This window comes from Anopheles gambiae, chromosome 3 (assembly GCF_943734735.2).
Source record: "Anopheles gambiae chromosome 3, idAnoGambNW_F1_1, whole genome shotgun sequence".
Taxonomy (NCBI): Eukaryota; Metazoa; Arthropoda; class Insecta; order Diptera; family Culicidae; genus Anopheles; species Anopheles gambiae.
The window spans coordinates 91692870-91708728 of NC_064602.1; the positions used below are offsets into that span (position 1 = coordinate 91692870).

General features: G+C 42.6%; 1 protein-coding gene and 1 non-coding gene across 2 annotated transcripts in view; one reads left to right on the plus strand and one right to left on the minus strand.

Annotated features, from left to right (window-relative positions):
- Nucleotides 1–15859, plus strand: part of LOC1280787 (matrix metalloproteinase-2) — a 264242-nt gene that overhangs the window by 33476 nt on the left and 214907 nt on the right. The window lies entirely within an intron of this gene.
- Nucleotides 11896–11979, minus strand: Trnal-uaa (transfer RNA leucine (anticodon UAA)). Its single transcript has one exon. It is a non-coding gene; the product is annotated as a tRNA-Leu (tRNA).

Genomic DNA, 15859 nt, shown 5'->3' on the forward strand with positions numbered 1-15859 from the left:
GCTGCTAGTAGCTGGAGCCTGGAGCCGGGCACGCATGCTAAACGTGTGGAGATGGTACAGATGGAAGGGTGCGAGGATGAGGGGAAAACGAAAAGTGGACAGCTACTCCGGTGGCGGTTGACGCTTTATGACATAAATAAATATGGTTTTGAAAAATGATGATACTTTTCGCAAACGGACACCCAAGCTGTCGAGGCCTAGGAGGGATGGAACATTGGGTGAGTCCTTCGGGGGGAGTGAATTATGTATGCGTTGCGCGTATCTTCGGGTGTTAGGAGCGACTTCAATTTTTGGCGTGCCCACAATATTTCCAACTTTTGTTCCTCTACGAATTCGTTAAGAAACAAGCATATTTCTGGAGATCAAGCCTACTCGGGTGATTATTTCGATACAAGACAAGAAATGACACTTTTGTTCGTTAATAAACTAACGATTTGCATACGCATAGAGCGTTTGTTGGTAAATATAATTGAAGGTCTTGTTATCTATTGTTTGGTTTCGTTCAAAAATGTATTGTTTGTTCATGGCCAAATGCTGCATTGTGTTTGTCATGATGAAATATTGAAAGTTTGTACAGCAATGAATAAGTCAAGATCACCCCAAACTATACATAAGTTTAATAGACAAACGGCCACTCTTCATGTTCATTTTCTGATTGGAATTTGGCAAAAGATGACAAATTCGTTGTCGTAGCTATACGTCTAATAATGAAATTCATGACATTTGCTTTATATATGAATTGAATGTTCTTTATTATTACAATTCATGATACTAATAATCATCTTTTTTTCGTTTTATTCCCAGGTATGTACACCAAAACTATCCTTAAGCACAAGAAATGCGGGCTGCAAGCAGCAGAAGCGAATCCACATCGAAATGATGTTCATGAAACATTTACAGTAAGCTCTCGAGTTGCAGTCTTGTCCACGCAGAATGATTTATTTATTCCTAAATAGCCCTTACCGACCACAGCTCCATTAGTGGCTTAATTTATACCCCATCTAGAAGCAGAAAGCACCGCACAATTAAGGAAAGCTCTTTAGCCTGCACCAAAACCGTACGGCTCGGAGCCGAAACTCAATTGTAACGATATCGATATCGGATCTAATTTGCAACAATCTATTGGTCGATGGGAGGGCGATAGGAGGCGACAGATGTTGATTGGAATCAGCGGCACAGGTTCGTTCGGCCCGAGATGGTCTGATGAGATAGGACAGTAAACGACAGGATAGATAAGATCGCCGCTGACCAATTTGGTTTGGTCATTGGAACCGACTTGGTTCTGCGATGTTCCTCCGTGCATATATCCTTTCTGTGATAGTCAAAATTCTCCCCCTTCCATGTCGCATCAGCAACCGTGCCGCTGTGCGGTTCGAGTCTTACCGTAGCGGCAACAGAGTGGTGCGTAGAAAAAAGAAGCTCTCTGGCAGCTTGTCCTAACGTGTTATACTGGACCTTCTGGAAGATCTTGAAGGATTCGCCAAAGTTGGGATACATTTTTTGCATCTTCAGATGTCGGAGAGCATCCTTGTTTTTTTGCATCATTCCTTACAAGTGTCAGCAATACTTACATCGCATTTAACTTTTTAAAGACTCTAATGCATCAAGAATTGTAAATATTAATTTTCAATATTCAAAGTGTTCTATTTATAGCTCTTTGAAGCATCCCCACTCGAGTTTTTTCCCATCACTTCGTCCAACGAGCTACCGCCACTGTTGTTGACTTCAGCTGGAAGCGAGCTCTAATTGTGTGCAAGCATTGGGCGCACTTTACACTGATTATCACGCTTCGCTGACGCTCGTCATGCATGCGAGAAGAGTCTGCATGTGTCTCGATTGCTCAAAACCAAATCACTGCAGCCGCTCCGATAAGGTGACATGATAGTAGTGTCGGTTTCGTGCTGGAGCAAGCTCCAAATTCGGGACAATCACGCACCGTCGCATGTCATCACAGTGCGAATGTACCTTTTCCATTAACATTTCAAGCCCCAAACCAGAGTCTATATTCGTTGGGCTGGGTTCGAATCTAGCTTCCTCTCGTTCACCCTCAATTGCAATAAATTCGTCACATCCGAGCGAAGAGCTTTCGGTCGGTTTTGTGAACATACACAAAACCATCGAATCGTGGTCGCTGGGATCCTCACAATTGCATACAGCAGAGAGGTTAGATTAAGGAGGGTTTACCCCGGACCAGTGGGTTGTCTGTGCTGGTCCGGATATGGAGCCCATATCCGCACACAGAGCCATCAAAGCCGCATGGTGATTCCTTTTTTTGTTTGCCTGCCAGTTTGTGCGGTTATTTTAAGCTTGTTTGATGTTGTGTTGTATCGGTCGGCAGCTAATACGCCGTGAACGCACGGGGGTGCGTGTTTGGTGGTAATTTTTAATCACAACTTACCCCAAAAACCGAAGGGCGCATCGCTAAATGCTGCGTTTTTGCTAGGGCTAAGTGCACCTGATGATGGCAGATGGAATGAAACGAAACGGAGTGTGTGGGTCAGTAGGAACTAGATTAAAATTTTCGCAAAAACGTGCACCGCATCACACCACCCCACACAACACAGCTGGTCACTGCTGGGAGGGCGCATGCTGTTGTATTAATTAGTTTATGTAACGATCGTAAAACCTAATCCCAAACCATCACCGCGCTAAAACGTGCGGAGCGCATGGTTCCGAGCATATGGACGTTTAGCATTATGTTGGGCGGCCGCCACGGTACGCCTGGAAAATTGCAACCAAACACGTACAAGTGCCGGCGGGATGCACCAGCCGAGTTGTAACGGTGTGGTGAGAGAGTTTATTTACCATATCCTGGGCGCTGTTCCGGTGGTCAACAACTGTATCGGCAAGGAGAGGCAGGGAGAGCTTAGGGACAACCATAAGGATACTTAGAGATAGAGAGCGAGCGACGCCCGGAACTAATTGAATCCTAACCGCAAAAAAGCGTTGGTGTGGTAGAGGAAAGTTTTGCAGAGATTTCCCCAGAGTCGGCGAAGCTCTTTGGTTGCGTCGGAAACGAAGGGATAATGAAAATGTGGCACGCACAGGGGGGGGTAGTAGCTCATCTTCACCAATTGCATTGGTGCCGGTCGTCAATTGATGTGCTACACTCCGCTGGTGGAAAGGAAACTGCATCATAAAAAAAACACAAAAAAAGCTTGATGAAAGGTTTTGTGCCGCATCGGAAAACAACATTAGTGGTCCGGATGTGAGTGAAACAGCGGCGCGTAAACAATGCTGGACACAATTCCTGCTCGCAAATGGAAATGTATAATCCCGTCGTGGAGGGAGAAACTTCTCCATTCCATTCGGTGAAGGGGGGAGTATTGTATGTTCAGTAGCAACTTTATGATTTAGTTGTTTTGTTTTACGGTGGTTTTATTTTTCATTTCGCCCTGCGAAGCATTTGATTTGAGCGTTTAGATTACCAGCGTTTGTATGGATATTTGTGTGGGTTCATCATGTACCCATACCCTGTTCATACGGGTTTTCGACTGGAGTTCGACTGGAATAAAGCGCAACGATGATGATTAGTTTGAGTTTTAATTCGTTTGTTTTGCTTCTCCCTTGCTGTGTTGGCAGTTGGAACTGATGCTGGGAGTGTTACGTTTGGCCCGGATTTTAAAACAAGAGTTCCAGAAGCGCAACAAACCATATCGCGCAAATTAATTCAGCGCCGAGTCGCTGCAGCAGCGCTCGTCAAATTGCATTGAAGGAAAAGAGATGTAAAAAGCTGCTTCTAGACAACAAAGGAATGTTTTGTTTTAGTGCGCCGTCTAATATTTAATTGTTTTACATGAAGAAAAAGAGACATTACCCATGTTTACTAACCTTCCTTAATTTGCTTTTCTGACTTAACAGAACACCTTAGAAATAACAAATTGCTTTTATCGTAGAAAGAGTAAATACAGTTTCTATGGGAGGAATTAAACGCATACTATTTGCACAAAGAATATTGGAAAAATGTGTCGGTTCACAGAGGTGGCAATGAACGACATGAAAACATTGATATTGAATCACTGGTATGCTCCGGATGTTCAATTAATTTTCATAAAAAAGTTAGGTTCGTCGCTTATTCAACGGTTGAAGTCTTTTTCTCATTAGGCTTAATTACACCTAGCCACTGATGAATAGATTAAGAGATAAGTCACAGTAGATTAACTTACAGAAAGAGAGATATGAAATAGACTAAAAGGAGCATTATTGATCGTTGCATTCACACTTCGTGTAACTAAATGTCTGAAAATGTGTTAAATTATTATTTTTAGTGTGTTTTTTTCCTGAAGTAATGTTTTGTTGTTTATGTCACATTTCTAAAAATAAAATAATTTTTATGTCTATTATTTTTATACTGACCTTACACTCTTCCCCTTCACTGCATTAGTCTCTCCCTCCAATGTTGCTCCATTAAGCTTCGCTCAATTTCAGTAACCTCATTTTTGTTTAATTCAATCCTGCCATCCTTGACCACCACCCGTGACAAAAACATCCAGCACAGTAATGACAGACAACGGAAGGGCGTATCATTTGTAATATCTTTTCCCCCACAACCTACCAAAAGGAAACACGCAGCACAAGACTAGCCCTTTTTTGTCCGCCACATGCAGCGATTCCGTGGTATGTCCGTATGTCCACCTTAGTAGAATGAAACAGAAAAGAAAAAGAACAAACAAGTCTTGATGCTGGTTGTAAACGCTTGTTTCATTGCGTCTCGGTTGGTGGCAGAGTGGTTAAAGCAGAGAGCGAGAAAAAAAATATGATAAATTAGTGCAGCAAAAAGTATATCTGTTATACCCTCGCCTGCTTTTTGTTTGTATGGCTTTTTTCCTCGCCAAGAGTACCCACCTTTTTTTACAACAGCACGGAATCACATCCTTTGTGCGAGAGGTTGCTCAAGATGGTCAGCGAAAGAGCTCGGATCAGATTTGTAATTGGTAGTGATTATGACGAATTGGCAGGAGCGGACATCATCTTTGCCTTCCCAGTGGTTTTTGGAGAGGATTACACTCGTGTCCTTTGTCACCAGCAGATGGTGGTGGTGGTAGTGTTGAGTTAATTAGATTGGCGAGTAGCATTATCCACCCAAGCGAAACTAGCTGAAAAAAAACTACCAGCTGCACTTTTTGCAATTGCACTTACTGTCCGGAACCGCCCGTTACATTCCCCATTTTAAATGTTCGCTTTCTTTGTTCGCCCAGCGAGAACACGTGTGCTACTCGCGTGGCTCGCGTTCGGTGCAATATTGAACCGCCCTACAGACAAGGATGCAGTAATATTAATCTATCTGTACTACCCTTTGTACCTCTCGCTACTCCCATCCCCTAAAATGGACTAATTCGATTTGACCATTTAAACATCGAAAGCTTCCGCCAAAAGCGTGGTGAATTTAAACGTGAAACAGCTACCGATGGCAATGGCCAACATGTGTGTGTGCGACCAAGGCGGCGGGGTGTGTTGCAAGCAAATGGAGTAGAAATTCATTTAATTACCGCCGTCGCCGGTTTTGTACACAGGCCATCATAATGGTCCAGCTGGCAGCTGGCGTAAGGGCGAACGGTGCGGGAAAGGGCCAAACGCTTCGGGCAGTACAAATGTATAGATATCGCGTAAACATATGCGTTTATGTTTTCTATGCAATTGGTTTGTTTGTTGGTTGAAATAGCCCAACCGCGGGCCTCAAAATATAATCGTACCGGTGTTAAAATGTACCATTAAAGAGGTGGCAATGTTTGCACGCGAGAGTGTATGTTTGTAGGTGTTTGTGTAGATGCATTCGAAGCTGGATTTTCACGGATCATTATTTCAAATCAAAATGAAGGTGTGCTGCTACGAGTTTAGCGGTGCATAGGGGCGGCGTGTTGTGTAGGACGAGCGGTATTAATATTCGTGCCCAAAACGGAGTGCGTGTTTGGGCTCGAAACAATATCGCACCTCTAATTTAATTGCTTTATGTCGCGACACCCGGAAGGAAACGCGCGCGATCGACACCTCGGTGCTCTGCTTCTGCCTATGCGTTTATGCTTTTAGGATGGCACACGAGCGATATGCCGTAGGGGTGTGTGTACATTAAATTTGTTTTTGCTGCTTAAAACATCGGGGATAATCCGCTCGTTTTATCACATTGATGACAAACACGAACGCGAGAGTGATGTTCATAGGAAGCTAGCGAGGCTTTTCATTAGTGGGACATTTCGTGGGTCGGCTCATCTACATGATAACTGGTTTGAATTTGTTATGAGCTTAAAATGGACATTATGTGTTTAGCATATCTTTGTCCTACTTTGTCCTTTTAGTCCTACGCCGACTTTGAAATCTTAAATGGTTTAACACATTGATTTACTAAAAAAACGAGATATGCATATCTTACTTTGCATAAGTTTCATTTAATACGTCTATTTGTTATTATTTTCATTTAATGTGCTGCTGATTTTTCTTTCATATTTTTTAACTTTATTTTATGTTGTTTAAATTTTCAACATGTATCATAAATTTGACTCAATTTATGTTTTCCTTAAATCTTTTGTCTTATCTTACATTTTATTTTAATTTCTTTAAGAGTTGTCTAGTTGTGTTTTTGTTGTTTCAACTCATTTCTTTTTAATGTTTACCCAAAAAACTACTTTTCACTAACGTTTTTAGTTTTATTGCAATTAAATTTATGTATCTCTTTTTGGTTGTATTTTTAGCCAAGAATAGATCCAATGATTCACAGATAATGCATTTATTTATTTATATCAAATGACAGTCATTACCCGTGCAACCGTTTTTTCCCTCCGTCTCGGAACGATTTCTAGACCCAGCTTACCATTGTATCTTAATGGTGGTGGAGCTCCGATCTACATATGGCACCGAAAGGGGCAATGCGCCGTTTGATCGGCACCATAAATCTTACTCCCATTACTGCATGCTTGCTTGGTTTGTTTATTTTTTTTTCTTCTATTCTTCTATTCTATAGTTCAGTTTCCGCTGCCATTTTGCACTCCCCATGTCGCGTAACAGTTCATCGATCTTCGGAACTCGATGTGGTTTGTGTGTCGTTTCTGGTGTGTGTATTTTTTTGCTCCCTTCATGCTTCTTCTCCATGCTGCGATCGTACGCGGCGATAATGTGTTTGACAGTTTTTCAAATTGATCGTCGTTTGCCACACATAGTCGAGCGGCGTGTGTGTGTACGCTTTCATGCCCGCTCCGAATCGTTTGTAGGAAAAATAATACAATTATTACTACTATTGCCACTAAAGGATAGGATGTCACGGCTGCTCACCCGAGTGTGCTGTTTGAAACGAGTGCGTGATCGATGTCGATGCATTTCTTAGCTTGCACTTGCGTCGAAGAAAGAGTGCGGCGGTGGGAACGATTTATAGTCCCGTGCTATGTGGGATTGAAGAAAACTCATTATACCAGGCACATCGTGGACACAATCGTGTGCATTCATAGTGGCGGTAAGATGATGATGATGATGTGGTGATCATTGGGGTAGTGTTTTCGAGAGCATAAAAGCATCAGTCTCTGTGCCCAACGATCATAAGGTCGAAGCAATAAAAAACTACACTAGAACATGACCTATACCGTGGACTTGTGCTCTAGCCTGAGGTCTTGCCGAGCACTTGAGCGGGTACGGGCGGATTTAAAGTGGAATGCTGATCTATGACCAACTCCTCCAACCAACGAACAGTCGCTCCGTAAATGATGCCGCCAATGGTGCAAGATTGAAATCGGAGTCAATGAAATGCGTTCCTTTCGTTTGCACAGCATCTGGTTTGATGGTTCAGCATGATCATGCCTTATGTGAAGGAATGTTGTTAATTTCCTGGTAATGACCACAGCGCTCGCCGCGCGCACACGCCATCAGATGTGCAAAAATGCGATGACTCGTGCGGAGGATGCTGAAACGTCATCAAACGTTTGGTTACACGTCATCGATGGGGTTTGACCTGCTGGGCTTGGGGATTTAAACACGCCCCGGGTAAAACCCGCACCAAAGAGGTGTTAACCCATCTGCACGGATTTCTTCCTGTCCGGTACACACTCGTCTTGGTTAATCATTCTGTTGATCGATGAGTCAACGATTGCCACTTGGAGCTTTTCTGTTTACCGAATGCAATGGGGCATCCTCCCTCCGGTGAGAGATTGTGTGAAAATATTCAAAAAATGCAAATTCCAGCTTCAAAATACCGCATTGTTTGGGTTTGCGTCGGTGTCGAGTGTGTTTGCTCAACGATTGTCACTTGGTGTCTGACCGTTGCGCTAATAACAAACAGCTGCCAAAGTGGCACAAGCGACAGGGGCCTCTTCTACGGCTCGCGCTTAGGTGTTTGAGGCGGTGAGTACACACAACAAGTTTCCTTTACCGCGAATCTATCGTCGTCCAACGTAGGTGAGTCAGGTAATTGCGAGCGATGGAATCTCGGCAAATGATTCCACGCGTGTGCGGAGATTGATAGTGGAATTTTGAAAAGGGAAAATGAGCGGATTGTTTAAGCATTAACATTGCTAATGTGAATTATTTGACGTACAATCTATAATTAAATTACAGTTCGTATGCTAATGCTACTGGCAGTGTAGTAATTTCATCGGTAATATCAATTGTTTCCTTTGTTTTTGAACCCATATCATCATGTTGGTTGTTTTCTTGTGTTAATTAATCATGTCCATTTAGAGTTTTGCAAATTCCAACAATAATGTGATGTTAATATTGATGTATTATTATTAGCATATGAAGGTATATTTTTCTTTAGTATATTTTGTTTTCTGATGTGAAAGTTTGGCACACAAGCTAACCCTGCAATGTTATCTTTTTTGTCATGCTTTATTCGGATTTAGGATGTGAAATCTTAAATCTTTATATTTTTAGTTCATAATGCGACTAAATAAAAAAAAAAAATTGCTTTTATTTTACAATTTTAGTTGTTAAGTTGCATATAATAGTGTTTTTGTTAAAATTCAATATCAAAAGTTGAAAAAAATGTAAGACAATACTGCCAAATTTTAGGTAAAATAAACATTTTATTTGTAATTTTAAACGCTGTATGCATTGTTTGCTACAAAATCTTATTGTGATCGAAGAAATCGCTTGCTGTCTTATTGGTATATATCCACAAGGAAACCCTTTTACTTCACATCCCTGTCCTGGCTTTCATCCTAGCCTTGCTTAGAGTATCAGTTTTCATCTTGCCACATGTTTCGTTCTGTGCTGATGGCTCAAACAATTCCCTTTCTTGTACACATGGGATGCAGGAATCTGTATCTGCTAAGATCAATTACCATCCTGCAGTTGACTTTTGGTATGTGTGTGTGTTTCTCACATTAAGCAGAAAGCTAGTAATTGGGCATTAATGGCGCCTGGTGAAACACAAGAAGCGCGTTCACATTAACCGAAATTGAAATTCCATTTGTAGCGCAGACACGCTGATTCTTCCATTCTCACGTGATGCGAGTGATCTGGAGTTTGTCAGCGTGCGATGATGCTAATGTCACTTGACGCAGCAATTGAATCAAGAGTGAGAACAGAAAAAAGCAACCAAAAAGTATGTCCTCGATATGTATGAGAAAGATTGTATGCATGATGAAATTTGCTGCAGACACTGCTCCTATTGGAAGGTACTGAGGAACAAAGTAACAAGCTCAGTTTGCGCTGAGACTTTATTTTTGCCCGCTTTTCTCATTTACTCCTGCACTGGGAAAAAGATCCTTATAGCGAAAATTGGATCTTGATTGCTACCAGAGTGCTGGCGCCCATGTGTTTTAATTGATGATGGACGTCTATCGTGCGTATCCTTAATCCCTAGCCGGCTTGAATCGAATGCCAATTCCATATGCCCAACAAACCCATCCAGTCCCACTTAGTCGTCACTTGCAGTGCAGCAGGTTCTGCAGAGTCCGCGTAGATGGAGTCATAAATTTCCGATTAGCGTAAATTTATCGTCCTATAAAATTGTGAAAAATACTGCACTCTTCTCGCACTCTCGGTCAATTTTTTCCCCGTATTTAATCGATTGCCGGACTCTGTGGTTGAATGTCTGGTTTTGCAAAACAGTAAGTTGCAGCTGTAGGGGAAAAGGGTTGGCAGCGCAGCGGTTGAGACACGATGCTGAGCATTGATAGTTGAATTAGAACAGACGCTAGCTATTTGAGGAAATAACACAAGTAGCCGGACCAGACGTCCTCCATTGTACGTATATGGACATTGTCCGCCAACCCGACGCAGTCCTTATCGCGATCCGTCTACGCGCGCCGTCCTTGCCAACGATCGAAGCAGCAGAAGGAAACGTTCTTTCAAGTCTGATCGATCGGTCATTTCCAATCAAGCCCTTATCTTGCGGTTTGCACGGTAAGCAAGGCATTAAATTTGTGCAATAACACAAGAGCACTCTTGCTTCTTGCCCCTCAAGGGCCTTCTTTGAACTGTGGCCTTTCTTTTGTAGCAGAAAAAGTGACAGCTTCACCGGACTTGGCAGCTTGATGGTGGTACTGTCAAAATCGGCCGCCCAATACGGATGAGCAGTGCTCAAATGGGTGGAATCCAGATTAACGATTATCGGGCCCTGAACCACGCAACACGGATGGGGGACGCTTCACTGTCTATCCGTTTATCGGTCATCCGCCTCCCAGTTGGCGAACATCATGAACCTGTCAATCAGATTCGCTTCGATGGCAACCGCTTGATATCAAACCGTTCATTCCGTCTTATGGGCGGGTTTGAACTCCCGCCTGTGTGTGTGGGTGCTGTCCTTGGATTGATAAAAAGGAGCAGTTGTTGCTTGCACTGTTCCAACGATGGAATAACCGTCCGTCGCGTAGACGCTAAATACCGGAGGTCTAGTAAATCGAAGGAAAGGTAATATCTGCCGGTACTAATGATGCTGCTTGCATTGCTCAATGTAGGGCCCAAGCACATCAGAGGAATTACCGGCAGGTTCGCTAGTATGTCGTTGGTGCCAACGTATGGTATTGTATGTTCTCGTGATTCGTGGGGACGAGATCGGGATGAGATTCGATCACGGAAAAGTAATTTTCACGGTGGGAAGCTGGGAGTAAACGTTCGTTGAGCTCGCGTTTTCAACCGAAGCTAGCCGTGCGGTATCTTGGTGAAGAGTTTAGGGTGATCTTTTCCCTGCGCCACTGATCTCGATGGCAAGCGAGATGATATTTTTATCTCGAGACGTTGCTCGAGAGTCCGGAGGTAAACATATGGCACCGGAATGGTACTTGAATTGTAGACGGTGGTGCATATGTATACAAACGCTCATTAGCGAGAGCGCGAGAAAAGTTCATACAAATGGGCCGGCGCATGTGGAAGGCGCTCGTGAATGAAAATTATATTTAGCGCACAGCTGGGTAGTGGGGAGATTCACTCTGCGCCTGGTTTCTACGGGAGATGATAATAACCCGCGAGAGAAGAGAGTGCTTGAAGATAACATTCCCTTTTTGTGAAAATCCTATCTTATCATCTATTGTCCAGAGCTATGCAAATACGCTGAAAGACACTGCAGTTTTTAGAGGAAGATTCGTAAGGCTGATCAGATATTAAAATTCAAAATTTAGCTTGATAGAGCGCAAAATAGTGATCGTATGAATCATAGTAAAACAATCTAAATTAAAAATAATTATTGTTCTCAACTGTCTCAAATGTCCACGTGCTGCTAAAACTTGTCCAGCCCTGTTCACCAGACCAGTTAGCAAGACCGTTCAAAGTAACGGAGATGCGTAACGCTACGTAACGCTGTGTAACGCTTCTCAGCGCGTGATGCGTGTGCGTCATCGTACCGCTGTGCGACAAAAAGCAACTCGTCACGTTGCGTGGTTGCATCGTGAAAACGCGCGGTTCAGCACGCAACACGGAGCATGCTCGATGCGTGTCGTGTACTGGCTGCGCAGCGAAGCAGCAAAAAGAGGATGTCAGAAGTGGGGTTCGAACCCACGCTCCCTTACGGGAACCAGAGCTTAAATCTGGCGCCTTAGACCGCTCGGCCATCCTGACTTGTGCTGGCTGTGAGTCAAAAGCGCTATACAAACAATTCATCCCATGGCCGCACACAGCAAAGTGTTCGATGTGTTGATGCTGTTGACGGAGGCGGGTATGTAGATTTACGAGCGTTGTAAGTTAATTACAGCATGCCGCTGTTGCTATTTTCTCGTTCACATGTTTGATTAGGTGGTATTTCGTTTGCAAGTGCGTTCATGTCAAATGCTGCTGTTATTGTTCTGTTGGTGATGTAATTTTAGATTGCTCAGCAGAACGTATCGGTTTGGCATGCAAACTTGCCTATAGTTTTGTACGATTTGACATCGCATTAGGGTAGTAAAGTTCATTGGTTAGCGGTTGATGAGGATTTATCTTATCGTTAAACACCGATTCGACAGGAAGCTATCAGAGAAAATACTTGTGTTCTCTCTTTGTCGGGGGAACTCTTTACAAGCACGTTGACAATGCTCGCTGAGTTGTGAAAATGAGAAAAGTTGATTTGCTTGTTTCGGAAAACTTTCCTTTCTCGTTCTTCAGAGCATCCCTTATGCGCGCGCGTGTATGGCATCTTGCGGTGGTCTTTATTATTGCCCGCGGCGAGAGCGAAATCTGCATACCGTTGCCGATGAGCATCTAGGTTGGTGTGCTGCGGGTGCGGGCGCAAATATGGTGGCGGCAGTTTTCAATATCACCTAACGCCGCCGCCGCGTGTGTACCGGGGGTGCCGGCTGCATTCGTAATATCCGACGTAGGATCTCATTTAAGTTGCCGCCGCCAGCTCGGCCTCGTTGCTTGCCTGCATGATGTCGAACACACGTAATGCATTCCTGAGTAGAATCTGCTTTTATATGGGGATGATTGTAGTAAGCCCGATTGGCCAGGACGGTAAGGTTCCGCCGAGTCAAGGGTAAGTAGTTTTCAAACAGCTGCAAAGTTAGCGTCTCGCGATTGGGGAGCACAGTGGGGGAAAAGGTATGTTGCACCTTTACCGGCCGCGCCCGGTACACCATTGTGCATAAACGGTTCCGCGCTCGTGTGTCCTCTTTATTGGTTCCCACACAAAAGCACCGATGGTAATTTCAGCGATGATTAATTATGCAAACGAGAGTACGGCGCGGGATTGTGTTAATGAAAATTTGGGCAACAGTTTGTTGCTTGTGTGTGTGTTCCGTTGTTAAGAAGGGTGAAAAGGGACCTGCTACGCTGCTTAAGCTATAGGTAATAGGGGTGGCAAAATAGCTTAGACCTGGCAGGCAACTCAATTCTGGGTAACATTTTTGCGTTTATGATCATTAATCATGCAGGTTGTGGTCGGAAAAATAAGGCGGGAGGTATTTCCAGACCTATTGTCATTTAAGGAGTCATGTTTTGTTTCCTTTTCGTGTGCGTGCGTGTGTTGCTGTAAGTGTGTAAGTATATCGTTTCCTTTACTGCTGTCGCTGCCTGCCCCTTAGGGCCCAAGAGAAAGGTAAACCGTAAACGTGCGTAATGTTAACGGTAATCGCTAGCTTTTTATGGCGGTTAATTACCGATAAAGCTTTTCCGAATAGCAGACCCCGACAATTGTGGCCATCCAATGGGCGTCGTGCATTGTTTGCTGGGCCATGTGTGTGTATGTAGAGTAATAGAATATTTATGGTTGATTTTTATCGAATTGGTTTGCTTTAATACGAAGCGATCAACTATTCTTTCATGGTTAGCGTTACATTGCTGCTCTGTTAATTAATCAATAATAACTTTATATGAAGTGATATTTGTTGATTTGTTTATTTATAATATGTTTATTCAAGCTATTTTTTTAGCATTGTACAATAAAGTAATTTGTGTTTTTTTTGTTCTACGTTTTATATTACACAAATTTTGATATTAATTTTAAGTTAGATATGTTCTTTCCATCCATGTAACTGCATAATTATGTCATTATCATGTTTAATTAATTTTAATTAGTTCTGATGGTTTCGGGTCATTTTTGTTTCGTCTTTACAGATTTTCATACTTTTTGTTTATTTCAATTTACTTGTTGTAATGCCAGGTTGCGTTATGCATTAGTATTTAGTATGCATTCTTTAGTTGTAGTTATGTTTGTGTATCAGTCTTTCATTTTCGTTTAATTTTTTATTACAATCCTTTTTATATTTTAATATACACTTCGCGAAATTAAAATAGCACCACCTGTTGTTTGCAATAATTGTGGAATTACCAATCCACTAAAGATTATTTTACCATATACCATAAATATTTTACATTTGATGTTTACATTTCAATTGTTTCATTCACTAATTTTTATTTGTAATTGTTATTGTAATTGTTATTGTTTGTAATTGCAGTTATTCATTGAAGTACAACATTAAGCCTTCTTTTTATATATTTTTCATGTGTTTTTACGTTGTTGTAATTAAACGTTAGAGTAATATAGCCATAACCATTAATATAGAATCTTTTTCGTTAATTTTATGGCCATCACAAGGGTATTATTAAATAAATAAAACCCAAATTCTTTATTTATTCAAGCGTTTTGCATACGTTACAGTCTTTTACCTTTGGGATACGATTTTGTTTATGTTTTTCCAAGGCAGTATAACGAGATATCAAAAATGACAACCACGAGGGGAAAAAATTCTTCCTTTCAATCAGATTTTAACAAGCTTATCATTTGCAAACATAAAACATAAACAGCGCTCACTCCCATTCGCAACCGCCTCTCAAGTATTGTCCGCCTCAAACCCATGCCATTTACGATCCAATAATCGTAATCACATGCTTTCGTAGAGCCACACTTTACATCTCTGATCGTCATCGAGGTCTTATGACAATCATCACCCCGTACACCTTGTGGGCTGGGGGATGGTGTACGTTGTTCGAAAAGAAAAGCTCTCCACGTAGAAAATGCATAAACAAACACACAACTCAACAACACGGGGGGAACGGGGCAAACGGTATGCTCAAAGCAAACAAAGCGATAAGAAGAAAGAACAAAAAAAAAAATGAACACAGAAAGAAAGGAATTCACAAACAAAACGCAAAACTATCGTTAAATGCCCCCTAAAGGATTGGATGGAAAGGAAAGTGCGGCTGTGAACCAGTCAGTCGGTTTTTATTTTATTATAATCCCCCGCTGCCGTCCCGTGGCGCGCCAGCCAGCACAGCAAAACACTCGGCTAAGAATCGGTCCCCCCCAAGGGGTGGTGCAAAAGAGGAATAAACAAGTTTATCGCATAAAACCTGATTTAGGTGAGAACAAAGAAATGCATAAACTCTCCCTGTGTGTGTATGATGTTGTCGTTTTTTTTACACACATTTCGTTTTCCTCCAAAGGGAAATAATGTTCGCCCGGATTGGATGGATTAAGGAAAATCAAACCGAAGTAACGAGGAGCGCGCGTGCAGAACGGGGAAGTAGTCAGACGGGGGTTTGCAAAAAGGATTCCTTCGCACTTCGGAAAACTACTTCGGTGTGTATTTGTTACAGCTCTGTACCGCACGAGACGAGTTGGATAATCGTTATCGCTCCGGACAGTGGGTGAGGAGAGCTTGGGGTGACGGTATAGGGGGGGTGGCCCCTGGGTTCAATAACCAAATAAATTCGCAATCAAATTGACAGTGTGCTTTTCGTTCTGGTTCGCTTTTCGGGAAAAAATCGGAACCACCCGGGTTTCGGTGCAGCACACAGTGGAAAGGAAAAGCTAGCGAGAGGGGGCGTCTGTGGGTGGGTGTTTGTGTGAGATTATGTGTTTGGGTACGTGTCAATAAAGACGCATTTTACTTGCATCTTCCTAATCGTTGCCATGGGAAGGCCAAGGCGCCAGATCGAAGGAAAATCGTGTTTGCTTGGGGGAAAGTCTTACCAATAGCGTAATAAACCATTATTCGAAGTCATAAAAAGCAGGGAACGGGAC